The sequence below is a fragment of the Mustela nigripes genome, chromosome 3, assembly GCF_022355385.1.
Source record: "Mustela nigripes isolate SB6536 chromosome 3, MUSNIG.SB6536, whole genome shotgun sequence".
Taxonomy (NCBI): domain Eukaryota; kingdom Metazoa; phylum Chordata; class Mammalia; order Carnivora; family Mustelidae; genus Mustela; species Mustela nigripes.
In genome coordinates, this window is record NC_081559.1 from 127,743,034 (window position 1) to 127,755,931 (window position 12,898).

The 12,898-nt window shown below is 39.4% G+C and overlaps 1 protein-coding gene across 2 annotated transcripts in view; it reads left to right on the forward strand.

The window, feature by feature from the left end:
• Window positions 1-1,312: 1,312 nt before the first annotated feature.
• Window positions 1,313-12,898, forward strand: part of CLVS1 (clavesin 1) — a 179,507-nt gene continuing 167,921 nt past the window's right edge. For both annotated transcript variants that reach the window (XM_059394639.1, XM_059394640.1), the window contains exon 1: window positions 1,313-1,487. The gene's annotated coding sequence lies outside the window, so the exon portion shown is untranslated. The remainder of the gene's footprint in view (window positions 1,488-12,898) is intronic.

The following is a 12,898-nucleotide window of genomic DNA, read 5'->3' on the forward strand; positions in this document are numbered from 1 at the left end:
TGGTATTAACAGTTTTCAATTTTTTTTTTTTTTTTTTTTTGGTCAGAGAGAGTGAGCACAGGCAGAGTGGCAGGCAGAGGCAGAGGGAGAAGCAGGCTTCCTGCTGAGCAAGGAGCCCGATGTGGGACTTGATCCCAGGATGCTGGGATCACGACCCGAGTTGAAGGCAGCCACCCAACCAACTGAGCCACCCAGGCATCCCTCAAAAATATATTCTTAATTGCTGCAAGTATTACAGGCTATACACAAACAGTGTTAACGCTTTTATTATTTTTGACAAACTTTATGATTATAAATTAATGTACATAAATCTTTATCTGTATATCTGATTACATCCTCAGCAGAAGGTGCATACAGGGAATTATTTGTCTACATGCATGTGTATTTTATGATACTTGATGTATGTTACAAAATAGACCTATACAAAGGTTACATTTTCTTACTCTTATTGTAGTAATGTTACTGTTGTAACAGTATGAGACATTAAGTATTACTTAAAATTTCAGCTCAAACTGCACCTTGGTGCTAATCTTAAATTGTACTGTTCATTGTTTATTGGTGAAGTTGGTTTTTAAAAATATGTTCATTATGCATTCACCTTTCCTTAGTGAATTCTTTGTCATTTGCTTTTTATTTCATTTCCTCTTAAGCCATTAGAGGGTTTTTTTTTTTTTAATATGAGGTATTTTCCATATGAAACATATTTCTTGCAATTTTTCCAAATGGTCATTTGTATTTACCCTTTCAGGATATTTTTGCATTTGAAAGTATTTTTATGCATCTGATCTTATTGATCTTTTTTAGGGGTATAATTGTTTCTATTCCTCTTGTGCTCAAAAAAGCTTCTCTATCAGTAAAACATTTCTTTCGTTTTTCTAGTTTATTTTTTAAAATAATTTACTTTTTAATTTAGCTCTTTAATCTCTGTGTAGTCAATTTTGGGGTAATGAGGCTTAATTTAAGCCTTTTCCAAATTGTTCATTTTCTCACTACCATTTGTTAATAAAATAATCCGTGCTTTCCTCCATAGGTCTGTGATACTTTTTTTCTCACTGGTTAAATTTACACACACACACACATACACACACCCGGATCTGTTTCAGAGGTTGCATTATCTCTTTAAAAGGTTCTCTTTTTAAGATTGGTGGTAGTTGGTGGGGGTGGGAAGTGATAGTTCCTGTACTTTTTGTCCCAGAGGTTACAAAATTACAATTCTTGGTATTGTCTTGATGGACCGAGGAAGAACAGCGGTGCGGAGGCACTTAGGACCCAGGGGAAAGCCAGGCTTGGTATAGAAGGACAGAGTCTCCGGCGCACACGCCTCCTACCAAAATCACAGCCCCGTGGAGCCGGGGCTCTCATTCACAGCTTTCTAGAGAAATCTGAGCCCGAACCTGCCAGAATAGGGGATCTCACCCACTCAGCTCAGCAGCCGAGGACACCTGCAGAAACACATTCCTAAAGCAAGGCTGAGCGGCTGTGTGAAGGTATTTGTTGCCTTTTTTCTTCCTTCTGTATTTGCAGCGCCTCCCCGCCTTTCCCCCCAGCTCTTGCGATGCCATGGCTGCGGCGTTTCAGCACTTCGGTGCGTGGACAGCTCCCATCTGCAATCCCTCCGCACTCCATCCCTCCCGCACCCCACTTTCCACGCCTTCGCGGTCCATCCTCCTCCTCCCGGCGCCCGCTCAATCTGCGCTCCCTTACACCATCAGCACCCCCATCTCTCCACCATCACCGTCATGATCTCCACCATCACAAGCGCCGTAACTACAGTCAACACAACTGTGTCTTGTCACTTAGACAAAGCCCGAGGTCCGAAGGGTTGAGCAAAAGAACCCAAGTTTTCAGGCACAGGAAGGAAAGTTCAGGTGGACGACACCCTTGAAAACAAAGAGAAGCCTGCTTGAGAGAAAGGGAAAGTGAAGCCAGGATAGAGAGAGACCCAGGGCAGGGGGACAGATGGGGCACTTGCCAGACACCAGCAGTTAGCCAGCTGCCTTTCAGCAGATTAGGGGCTGTTTAGTTCAGGAAATTAACATGGCCTGGGGTATAGTGTTATTCCGGTAAAACAGATATGTAAGCTCAATCCATGTTTCTGGTTTTCCAATGGAGAATCACCAGGAAGCAGGGTGGGGGTGACTGATGACTCATATTCACGCACACGCCAATTTTCCTTCCTAAGCGTTTATTACAGAAACTCTGGAATTAAGTTTTTTACTGAATCGTTTTGTAAAATGAGAACCCGCAAAGATTAACTCTGTGACCAGAGTAAAAATTAAAACGTTGGTGATGATAACCTAACAAATGTGGTTCTCACTGGAAAGTGCTATTTCTTCAAATGTCTCCTCCTGTCTACTTATTTCAATTTTCCAATCTTAAACCTCTCTTTGAAGCAGAGAAGATAGATCCCCTGCCCAAAAGGCCAAAGTAGTAATGATATTCAGAGCAGATGGGCTGTCTTTGTTCATCACGAGTCAAGGACTGACTTGGATTTGGAAGGCGAGATTTTTGTGTGCTTTCTCAGTAATCAAGCAAAAACACCATTTTCCCATAATAGTAAAGGGTAATAGAGTGCAAAAATTGAAAAGGCATTTTATGTAACTGTGTTCTGTCAGGCTCTGCTTTTAAAGTGCCATCATTTTCTATCTTCGCTGAAGGGAAGTTGGAACATCTTTCAAATATCTTGAAGGTCCAAATCCAAGTCATAGCACCTCTTTAATTTATCCAGGATCATCTGTTTTATAAGGGCTAACAAACAGCAGAAAATAAGTATCTGAGCCTGATAAATAAATAAAAATCTTTCAGCGAGTACCCATTTAATCAATTATTACTGAACAGCAAAGTATTGGGTGGATGATTTTGTTTTTGTTTTGTTTTTTGTTTTGGGGGGTATTTTTTTGCAAATCATTTTTCACAAAATTAACATCTTAATTAAAAATGAGATGGATTTTGTTATATGAGGATGGTGTTAGGTCACATGTCACAATAAAGTTTAAATCAGAGCATAGAAAATCCTCATTTAAAAATCACTCTTGTACATTTATCCTCCTTTCTTAAAAAGAAAAAGAGTCACTAAAGCAAGTTTGGTCTAAACTGGCTCACTAATTTTTCAAAAATAAAAAATAGTCACAAATAGGTAGCTTCTTAAAGAAGTTTTGAGGGAAAAGTCACACTAAATACTCTTCTGGAATGAGGGATAGTTGCATGTTCTCAAAAGTTACTTACTGCCATTAATTACAAAAACATTGACATAATTCAATTTGTCTCTAAAATTCATTCACTTTTGAACTCAAACTAAGAAGACTAGTGAAAGTATCTGGTGAAATGGATTTTAGAGAAGAAGAAAATTTGTTCATTTATGTACCATCCTTAGACTGGTGATGTCTAAGGTCCATAAACAGGACCCCTCAAGTCCCAAAGAAACAAGATTCTTTTTTTTTTTTTTTAAGATTTTATTTATTTATTTGACAGAGAGAGAGAGATCACAAGTAGGCAGAGAGGCAGGAAGAGAGAGAGGGGGAGGCAGGCTCCCTGCTGAGCAGAGAGCCTGGTGTGGTGTGGGGCTCGATCCCAGGACACTGAGATCTTGACCTGAGCTGAAGGCAGAGGCTTAACCTACTGAGCAGCCCAGGAGCCCCCAAACAAGATTCTTAATAGCTGTTTACAAACAACGGTTCAACCCAGATAATTTTTTAAAGTGTACATGTTGCCAGCTCTGGCTGCTTCAAACCAGAAACTCAGACCAAGAATCCAGTGTCTCCAGTGCTTCTTCTGTCTTCCTGTGCTGAATACAATTTCCTGAGGTTGGGGAAATCTCAAAACAATACTGCTTTGGTAAGATTTACAGACTCTGGCTCAAAAGTGCTGCCTTTCTCTGATGAAATACTGTGCTGGGCTTATTAATTTTTATACAGTGCTACTATCTTGGCTTCTTCTTTTATTCTTTTCTCTATTAAGGGCCATCTTACTTTTTAAATATTTTCAGTAACATAACTTTCTCCTTTTAATAATGGGTTTAAAAATGAACAGAAAACGTGTTTTCCATCAGAGTGGTATCACACGCTTTTGAAGACATGTTCACAGAGAGGCATGATCCTTTTAGAATCATGGAGTGTAAAGCTTGCTAAACTTTTATCTCCCAAAAGGGGGAATCAGGAACTCTTGAGAATTAGTGGTGTTTGCTCTCTTTTGCAAGCTTTACAAAAGGACACCTTATTAACCCTGTGTGTGATGTCCATTCATGACTTTATACACTTCCTCAAAGCAGAGCCATATTTAGTAAAAGGATTCAGAGTTGGATTTTTTCTTCTTTCCTGTTACATGGTGATCGAGACAGAAGGTAACAGAGCAAAAGGAGTATACAAAATATGAGGTTTGGTTGTGTGTCATCTGTCTAGAAATACCCCTCAACATTGCCAAGAGAGGTCATTCCCTACATTATGCCCTTCTCCAAATTTTAATTATTTTGATTACTGTTCATTTTATCCAGATTTACTGGAATAGATTTGTTTCAAGAGAAAACCCACAATGTGAATTTCTTCAAGTCTGCAACCCTCTAACATCGATCCCAAGTGTTATATATCTCCAGAGAGAGCCGTGTTTACTTTCTATCCAAGTTTATGTCAGTTTAAGAGAAGTTAGCTTTCTTTGGTTTGACTTTTCAAGGATGTGGAAATTAACTAGTCACTCCTCCCCCCACCCCCAAAAAGACTTTCATTTATTCAGTTAATAAGTTCATTATTCTTCACTACCTCTACTGCCCCTCACAGCCCTTTATCATATCTTCTCTGACCAGGTAACGCAATCCTCTCCCCTTTCATGAACATGTTATCACATGACAAGGAGTATCAGAGAAAGTTTTCTGGTAGGAGACTCATTTTCTATAAGCATTTCTTCTTCCTGACTTCTGAGCCAGCAGAATTTTCCCTATATGTGTTTGAGATGATTGTTCTTGTCTTCTGGACCCTTTTAGCCACATCTCTAATTCATAGATACTATGCAAAACACCTTCCCCCATTTCTTCTCCTTAAAATAAATAACATCATGTCAATTCAGCTTCTGTGACTGCTCAAATGTTTTACATAAAGTTCAATACCTTTATATGTGCCAAGCACATAGTGTATTCAGTGCTCATTCTTCTGTAGTTTGGGATGAAGGGAAATTGTGGGCTTGGAAATGGCAGAGGAGCTCACATTACAGGTTTTAGAAGTAAGAGAACTCTAGTCGGGTATGTGGCCAAATAAAGCAAAATAAACAAAACATGTGAGATTCTCCTCTTTTTCCTTGTCCCCCTTCTCTTTCTCCCTCTCTTGCCCTTAGCATCTCTTGCTTCCTCTCCCCCCCTTCCTTTCTTGATTGCTTTTTGTTGACATATAGAGCACACAAGCATGTGTGCAATTAATGTAGTGAACTAATGAGCTTTTATGAGTGCTGGTATCCAAATGGAGTGAGCACCCATTGTTTGTACTCTCCCATTGGGCAGAGTCACGCTGCTGTCCACAGACAGTGTGAGCTGACTTCAGAGATAATGAACCTACCTTCTCAACCCTTTGGAATCACTACAAATCCTCTGGAGCAGCGCTTCCCAAACAGTGCACACACAAACTGCCTGGGTACTGCTGATGCTACTGAGCCACGGAACTCACTTTGAGAAACAAAGACAACAGTTTCTTTCTTTCTGAGCAGTCCCACCTTAATGTCTGAGTAGTAAAAAACGGCACTCATACTAAAGCAAAGCAAAACCAAGACCACTCTAGGCAATCTAGTTGAGCCATCACAGCTGTAGTTGAATAGAAAGGGATACCAATAACCCCTTTCTTCCCACCTCAGCCAGGCACACCTTGTTGGGTTCCACCTTCACCTGGCAGTTTTCTTAACTGATCCCTGCATTGACGTCATCTGCCCAAGCACATCTGGAAGAAGGGGCCCGGTCCCTTCAGCATGCTGGCGAAAACACTGAGAGGGAAAGAGGGCAAGTGGATTCAGTGGCCATCTTTGGCTGAGCCCTGCCTTTCTCACATCTCTCCAGATCCTCTTCCTCTAAAGAGTCTATTCTTAGAGAAATACCCTCTTCCCTGGATGACAAAAGAGTCGCATGTTTGTTTGTTTTTTCCTTCCCCTCCCGCTGATACTCCTAAGAAGCACAACTGAAATTAAATTTTAAATTGGGGCATTGACTGCCAATGACTACTTATGGGGATAGTTTAATAGCATAGAAAAGCATTTTAGTCTAATTTTCTATGTCTCAATAAATTTTTCCCTGTAGATTGTCTTTATTTAGAATACAGTGAGTTATAAGGTAAACACTACTTCAACTAAGTACTTTCCTACCATGAGGAGGCAGAAAAATCCCATGCCTTCCTTGCCAGTTGTCTTTTCCTTCAACTTGTATTGTTTGCCCCAAAGCAAGCTAAAAGAATAAAAGTTGTGTAGGTGTTCTAGAACACAGGACACAATCCTCTGTCAAAAAGTCCATCGTCAGAGTTCCAGACGATTCTAATTCTGATCTGGCCTTTATTTTGGGTAGAAGTTCACAGTGTCTCTACTCTGATTAAACTCCTTCCAATTTACTTTTAATCTTTCTTAAGAGCAAGAGCAAATGGGAGCCGATGACAGTGCTTAGCTGCTATTTTAAAGACAGCCAAGGGAATCAACACAATGAATATTTATATGGCAAGGGTAAGCCCTGGGCTAGGACTGAGTTAAAGGTGATGGACATTTGAAGGTGTGCCAGAGGTTAAATTCTGGTCACATTACACTTTCAGATGATTAAAGGCCTCTCCTTTATCCTTCTGGAATTCTCTCCCTGCCCTCGGCATAGCTAGTTTGCATCTGCAAGTTGAATAATGTTTGATAGAATGCTGATGGACTGGGAACCAATCTGTTACTCACAGGATTTCGAGTCCTTTGCCAGTACTTATGCAGAGAAATCCTACAAGCCCTCATGGTCAATTTCAAATTCATTATTTGGAAAAAACAAAAAAATAAAACAAAACCAAACAAAACAACCTCTTCTGGTTAGCACCATTTAATCTGAGGATTAAATGTTATGTATCACCAGCTGTAAGGGAGCATATCATCTTTCAGGAAAGATTTCAAATACAGTTGTACTTAAAAAAATAAAAAGATTTTTGCTTGTTGTGATTTTCAATTTTGGTCTAGATGTATCAGCAACATCTATTTTTATTTCATTCAGTATAAAAATTCCTTTCAGCATTCCTAGGGGAAAAAATATTCAGTTAAAAATTTTGAAGTGACATTTTGGAAAGTTGAAGAGCCATCAGGGTTGACCTAATTCAATATACCTTTAAAATTTGGAGACATAACTTTCACACCTTAATGGAGGAGGTAGTTGATTAGACTTTCATGTGGAAAGTTTTATCCTTCAGATTGATCTTTCATTATTTTTCTTATAAAACAAATACGGCTATAATTTCTCATTTTCTACTGTATTAATTTAAATTTATGTGTACTTAAAATGTTTCTTCTGTGTTACTAGGAACATCTCAAAGCAATACATATTTGAGACATTTCCATTATTTACTGATGTTCTTATATTTCAAACAATATCTAGGCTTTATAGATTTCATCTTTCTGGTCATGACAACAATATACTCTTTCCTCCCCAAATCTGGCCAACTTTACAACATGCTTTAAATGATCTCCCTTAGGACTGGTGGAGTGTGGGTGTGTGCCTGTTGTGTGAATGAGTCATTGGGAGGGCACAGGCATCCAGAGTGGTGTAGAGAAAGGACCTAAGCTGAGAAGCCGGACGAGGTCATTGACAGAACATGGGCCTTAGATCAGGGAGGCTGTGGTGTCAATCTTCATTCTTCTAGCTATAATTAATCTATCTAAATCTCAGATTTATCCTTTCATCTAATAAATACCCAACTTTAAAGGTGGGTGTGGAGATTAGATCGTAGAACAACAAAGCTTTAGGTACATAATAAACACTCAGTGAATATTTATTTTTTCCCCCAATTTTTAACATTAGTTTATTTCTGACTTTAAGACAAGTGCTTTGTTGTTCTAAGACTCCATCTCTTTTAACCTGGAAACAAGAAAACTATGATCAACAAGATCACAGTAAGTGTAAGATGGAGTTTTATTTCCAAAACACTTTTACCTACATCATTTCACATGATCCTCAGTATCTCCCAGGAAATCCTTCTTCTTCCTACCTATTGCAGGATCATGTAACAATGAGGAAAGATAATTGGTGTAAAAGGCTTTGAAGTAATACATACTCACCTATATATTCTGTAGACAAGGTGCGGTTATTATTAGTCTGATTGTTTCCCACTATATTTAATGTGAGTTTTTGAAGATAATGAAATAAATGCAAGTAACAGATTATAAAATAACCGAAGTCAATTTCATTTGGATTATTGTACTTTCTAAAATGATTTTTCTGCATAGATTCCTTAGTTCATAAATACTTCGATGTATGTTTTATAGGTGTGTGTGTATGTGTGTGTACAAATTCACCTTTTTAAGACTGAATTTTTTTTCAGATTTATTTATTTGTATGACAGAGAGAGTGAGCCTGCAGGAGTGGGGTGGGGGAGGGGCAAAGGGAAAGAATCTCAAGCAGACTCCCCACTGAGTATGAAGCCTGATATGAGGCTTGATCTCACAACGCTGAGATCATGGCTTGAGCCGAAATAAAGACTCAGATGCTTAACTGACGGAGCCACCTTGGAGCCCCATAACTGAATTTTCTATAAGGAAATATACAAATAGATTTCTTCTAGGGGCACCTGGGGAGCTCAGATGGTTAAATATCTGCCTTCGGCTCAGGTCATGATCCCAGGATCCTGGGATTTAGACCCCCATTGGGCTCTCTGCTTGGTGGGGAGCGTGCTTCTCCTTCTCCCTCTCTTGCTCTCCCTGCTTGTGCCCTATTGCTCTCTCTGTCAAATAAATAAATAAAATTTTTAAAAAAAATTTCTTCTAATGGAAACTTGAGATGAACTGGGAATCACAAATCTGTAGATACCATGATTTTAAATATTATGATATGAAGACTCTTCTTTCCTCTCTCTCATACAAAATAGTACTACTATTTAAATTTCTAGTTCATTAGAAAAAGCATGCATTTAAAGTAGAAGTTAGCTTCTGCCTTGGGTGCCCCAGAGGGTGTAATAAGTTACTCTCCATGTTTATGTAACAATGTCTAAATAACGAATCACTTGTACCCAAACAGCAATGGGAAAGATGATTTCTGAGGCTCACATGAATCTGCCTAACGTGCTTTTTTTGATTATCAAGCACATTTCGGTGCCCAAATCATGCTTGGCACTCTGCTAGGCATGGCAAAGTATCAATCCTTCAAAGAGAATGGCAGGATCTTTGATCGGCATTTTAGCCAAAGGAAGATATGCAAGGGAAAGTGAACATTTCTAACAGCTGGAAAAGGCATAGACAGCTAGATTTTTAAATAGTTTCAATCCTCTTCTGAGGAAGAAACAGAGACAAGACTGGACATCTGTATGGTATGGTATTACGGTACCTAAGAATATCTGTGAACTCCTGCAGCATGTTTAGGTTTATGGAATGGTAAATCTTGAAGGAATTTTGGTAAAGGACAGTAAGTTTCTGAGAGGAAAGATGACTTGCTGAAGGTCACATAGCTCTTACGTGGTAAATACTAGAGCCCCTTTGCTGCACCTAAGGGGCAGAAAAGCACAGTAGGAAAGAGCATGGGACCGGAGAAAGATTACTTGGTCTTGAATCCAATTTTTCTGGTTAGCAGTTATGCAACCCTGGGAAACTCATTTAACCATTTTATGCCTCAGTCTCCTCATCTGAAAAATGGGGACAATAATACACTCACTTCATACAGTTGTTCTAAAGATCAAATAATGTAATATATTAATAGAGAATATGTAAGTGCCTGGAACATTGTAACTATACTTATAAATATGATAAATTAAAGCTATTATTATTATTCATTCCACTGGACAGAAAACCACTCCTACTTCTTCATGTGATACCAAGTCCAGTGTATCTTTTCATACTTAGTTGACCAATTCCAAAAAGTTGAGTGAGAACCAAATCCTTCCCATGAACAAAGGATGGCAGTCAAGTAAGAACACCACATCCTGGAGAACACTCTTAAATGGCACAGCATTTTTAGCCACAAATATTAACAATTAAAGTTGTTATTTAAATAGCAGATGATTCAGACTTCTGAAGCGCAGCAGTTGCCTTTAATGGAAAATATCTATTTTATCTCAAGTGATCCTGGCTTGGGTGTTCTCCCCAGAAGCTTCTACCATACGCGGAGGATAGAATAAAGATGTAAAACTGAAGCAAATTTATTTCTATATTATAGATTGGAAGCATAGCTATGTGTGGAGGTGGTCATGAAAAATGCAATCTCAGCTCTTCCCTTGAACCCGTGGTAATTTATTTCAGAAACATTATGGAGTTCCCTGAACTGTAAGGTGTGTAACTTTAAATCTTCTGAAGGGGACAAGCTGTTGCTATGACTGGTGCTCTGAGCATCCTGTGCCGTGGCTAGGAACTGTGAACATCACCCAGCCTGCTTCAGGGAGGCAATGATCTGAAGTACAGTGTGCCTAGGCTGAATTCTCCTGGGCAATTAAAAGTCAGCTGCAACACCATCATTTAAGGAAAATGGTTCAGAGGCACCCAACAGCAGGGGAAACCACTCACTCGTTGAAATAATGTTTTGGTTACTTTCTTTATTCATTTATTCTCTCTGTACTTATTAGGCACCTGTGTGGTAGACACTGTTGTAGGCATTGAGGATAGACAGTGAACATAGCCAAGTTGCTCCGCTCATGGGCTGACACTCTTTGTGTCAGGCACTGTCTTGGAGAGGCACAGGTGAGTGAGATCCATCAATTCTCAGCAAGGACTTTAGAGTAAAGAGGGAGAGAGGGACATGGCAATGACATGATGTGGTTGGGGCTGTGGGACTGCCAGTGACCTGGGAGGTCAGGGAGGGTTTCCTAGAGAAAATGGTGTCCAGATGCATCCTGAAGGGTGAAGAAGAATTCATCAGAGGTCATGCTTTGTCAAGGCCCACAGAAGTGAGGAGAAACTTCACGTGGCTGGGTATGGCTGGTGAATCTGGAAAGAGATAAGGACAAAATGATGAGGAGTCTTAGAAACCTTTTTACATGGTTTTATACTTCATTCTGGGACAACTGGCAGGTATTGGTCAATGTCCATCGAGGAATGACATGAGCAGATTTCAAGTAGAATCCAGAGAATGCGGGGGGAGAAGGGCAAGGTTGGCAGCAGGGACCAGAGAGGATGTTACAGGGCTAAACAGACGAAGACTGATATGACCCAGAAAAAGACAGGAAAAATGGATGGAAAAAAACAGGCAGATTTAAGAAATATTATGGAACTAATTGTCTGGAAGTGGGTGGAAGGGAGAGAGTCAAATAATAGTAGACTCCCAGGTTTCTAGAATGGGAAATGGCACAGAAGATGTCAGTCACTAAGAGATGGAGGTGGAGGAGTGAACTCAGGATGAGGAAGGAGGATTTGTTCAGGATTAAGCACATGGAATTTGTGGTGTCTAGAGGACATCTCTGTGGGGTTGTTGAGAAGGTGGTTGAATGTGTAGCCTGGAAACCAGGAGAGAGCCATACAGAGAAGTCATATTACATGTAGGTGGTCAAACCACGGGGCAGGATCCTGGAAGCACTATACTGAAGTGTTCACAGAAAGAGAAGACAGAACAAGGGTCGGCAAGGCTAAGAGAAGAATCAGGATGTCTGGGGTCAGAGAAAAAAGAATGGGAGAATGGTGGAGAGAGTTTTAAGAAGGATGAAGTCATCAGTATCAAATCCTGATAGAATTCACTCATAAAGAGGACTGAAATTTGTCTATTGGATGTAGGAACAAAAAGATCATTCTCTAGTAGGGTGACCATCTGTCTGGGTTTGCTGAGATTTGTCCCAGTTTGTGGCTATTGTTCTAGCATTATTATTATTGTAAGTGCCCCCTCGTGTTTAAATTTGGATGGTAAATTATATGATCATTCTGCTCAAGTGGTTGGTGGGAGCCGTGAAGACGTTGCTGTCGGTGTGGGGATGAATTAGAAGAGGAGACATCAAACACAGAAACTTTCTGAAGGGGTTTGGTAAGGCTACTACATAGGGACATTTAACATCAGATGAACATCGAGCTAGAAGGATTCAGAAGTTTCTTCCAATCCTGGGAATAGTTCGTAGCATTATTTTCCATTTACCATTCTAAGTCCTTAAAATTAGTGAAAATGAAGACTTTGTTTTATTTCTCATTTTCACATGTTACAGAACTAAATGCTGTTTTCTTACAAGTTATTTTACAAAGCCAACATTTTATCTGTAAAATTTGTCTTATTTCATTATCTTGAAGATGAATACCAGTTACCTGAACTGTTCTTCAGCTCCTCCATATCACAGTATAAAGCAGAAACGTGTGAGTTGATTGTCCTAAATTAGGCAGAAGAATCAGTTTTGTCTTTTAAATTATTTTGTATGATAAAAAAGCACCAATAATAATTAGTTTGGGTATAAATATTCTGCCTCTTGTTGCAAATACTGTAGATCTGGGGAAAAAAACACATGCCTTCAAGTTCATTTACACCTTATATGTCTTCCGATTTTTGCAACTTCTGGGTTACAACAAACAGATGTCTGAGGGCATTTATATTTAAAATGAGAAAGATGCAAATAATAGGGGTGTTCCTCTGTAAAAGGAGGTGTAGAAGTCAAAAGAGATGTATCTGAGGAGATTCAGTCATTATCATAAGTAAAAGGATAGCTCAGAACAACAAGAAAAATCGTAAAAAATGGGAGCAGGGAGGCATCCTGGGTTTCAAGTCCCTTTGCCTTTCCTGCGGAAGAGTAACAATGGCCAACAACAATGT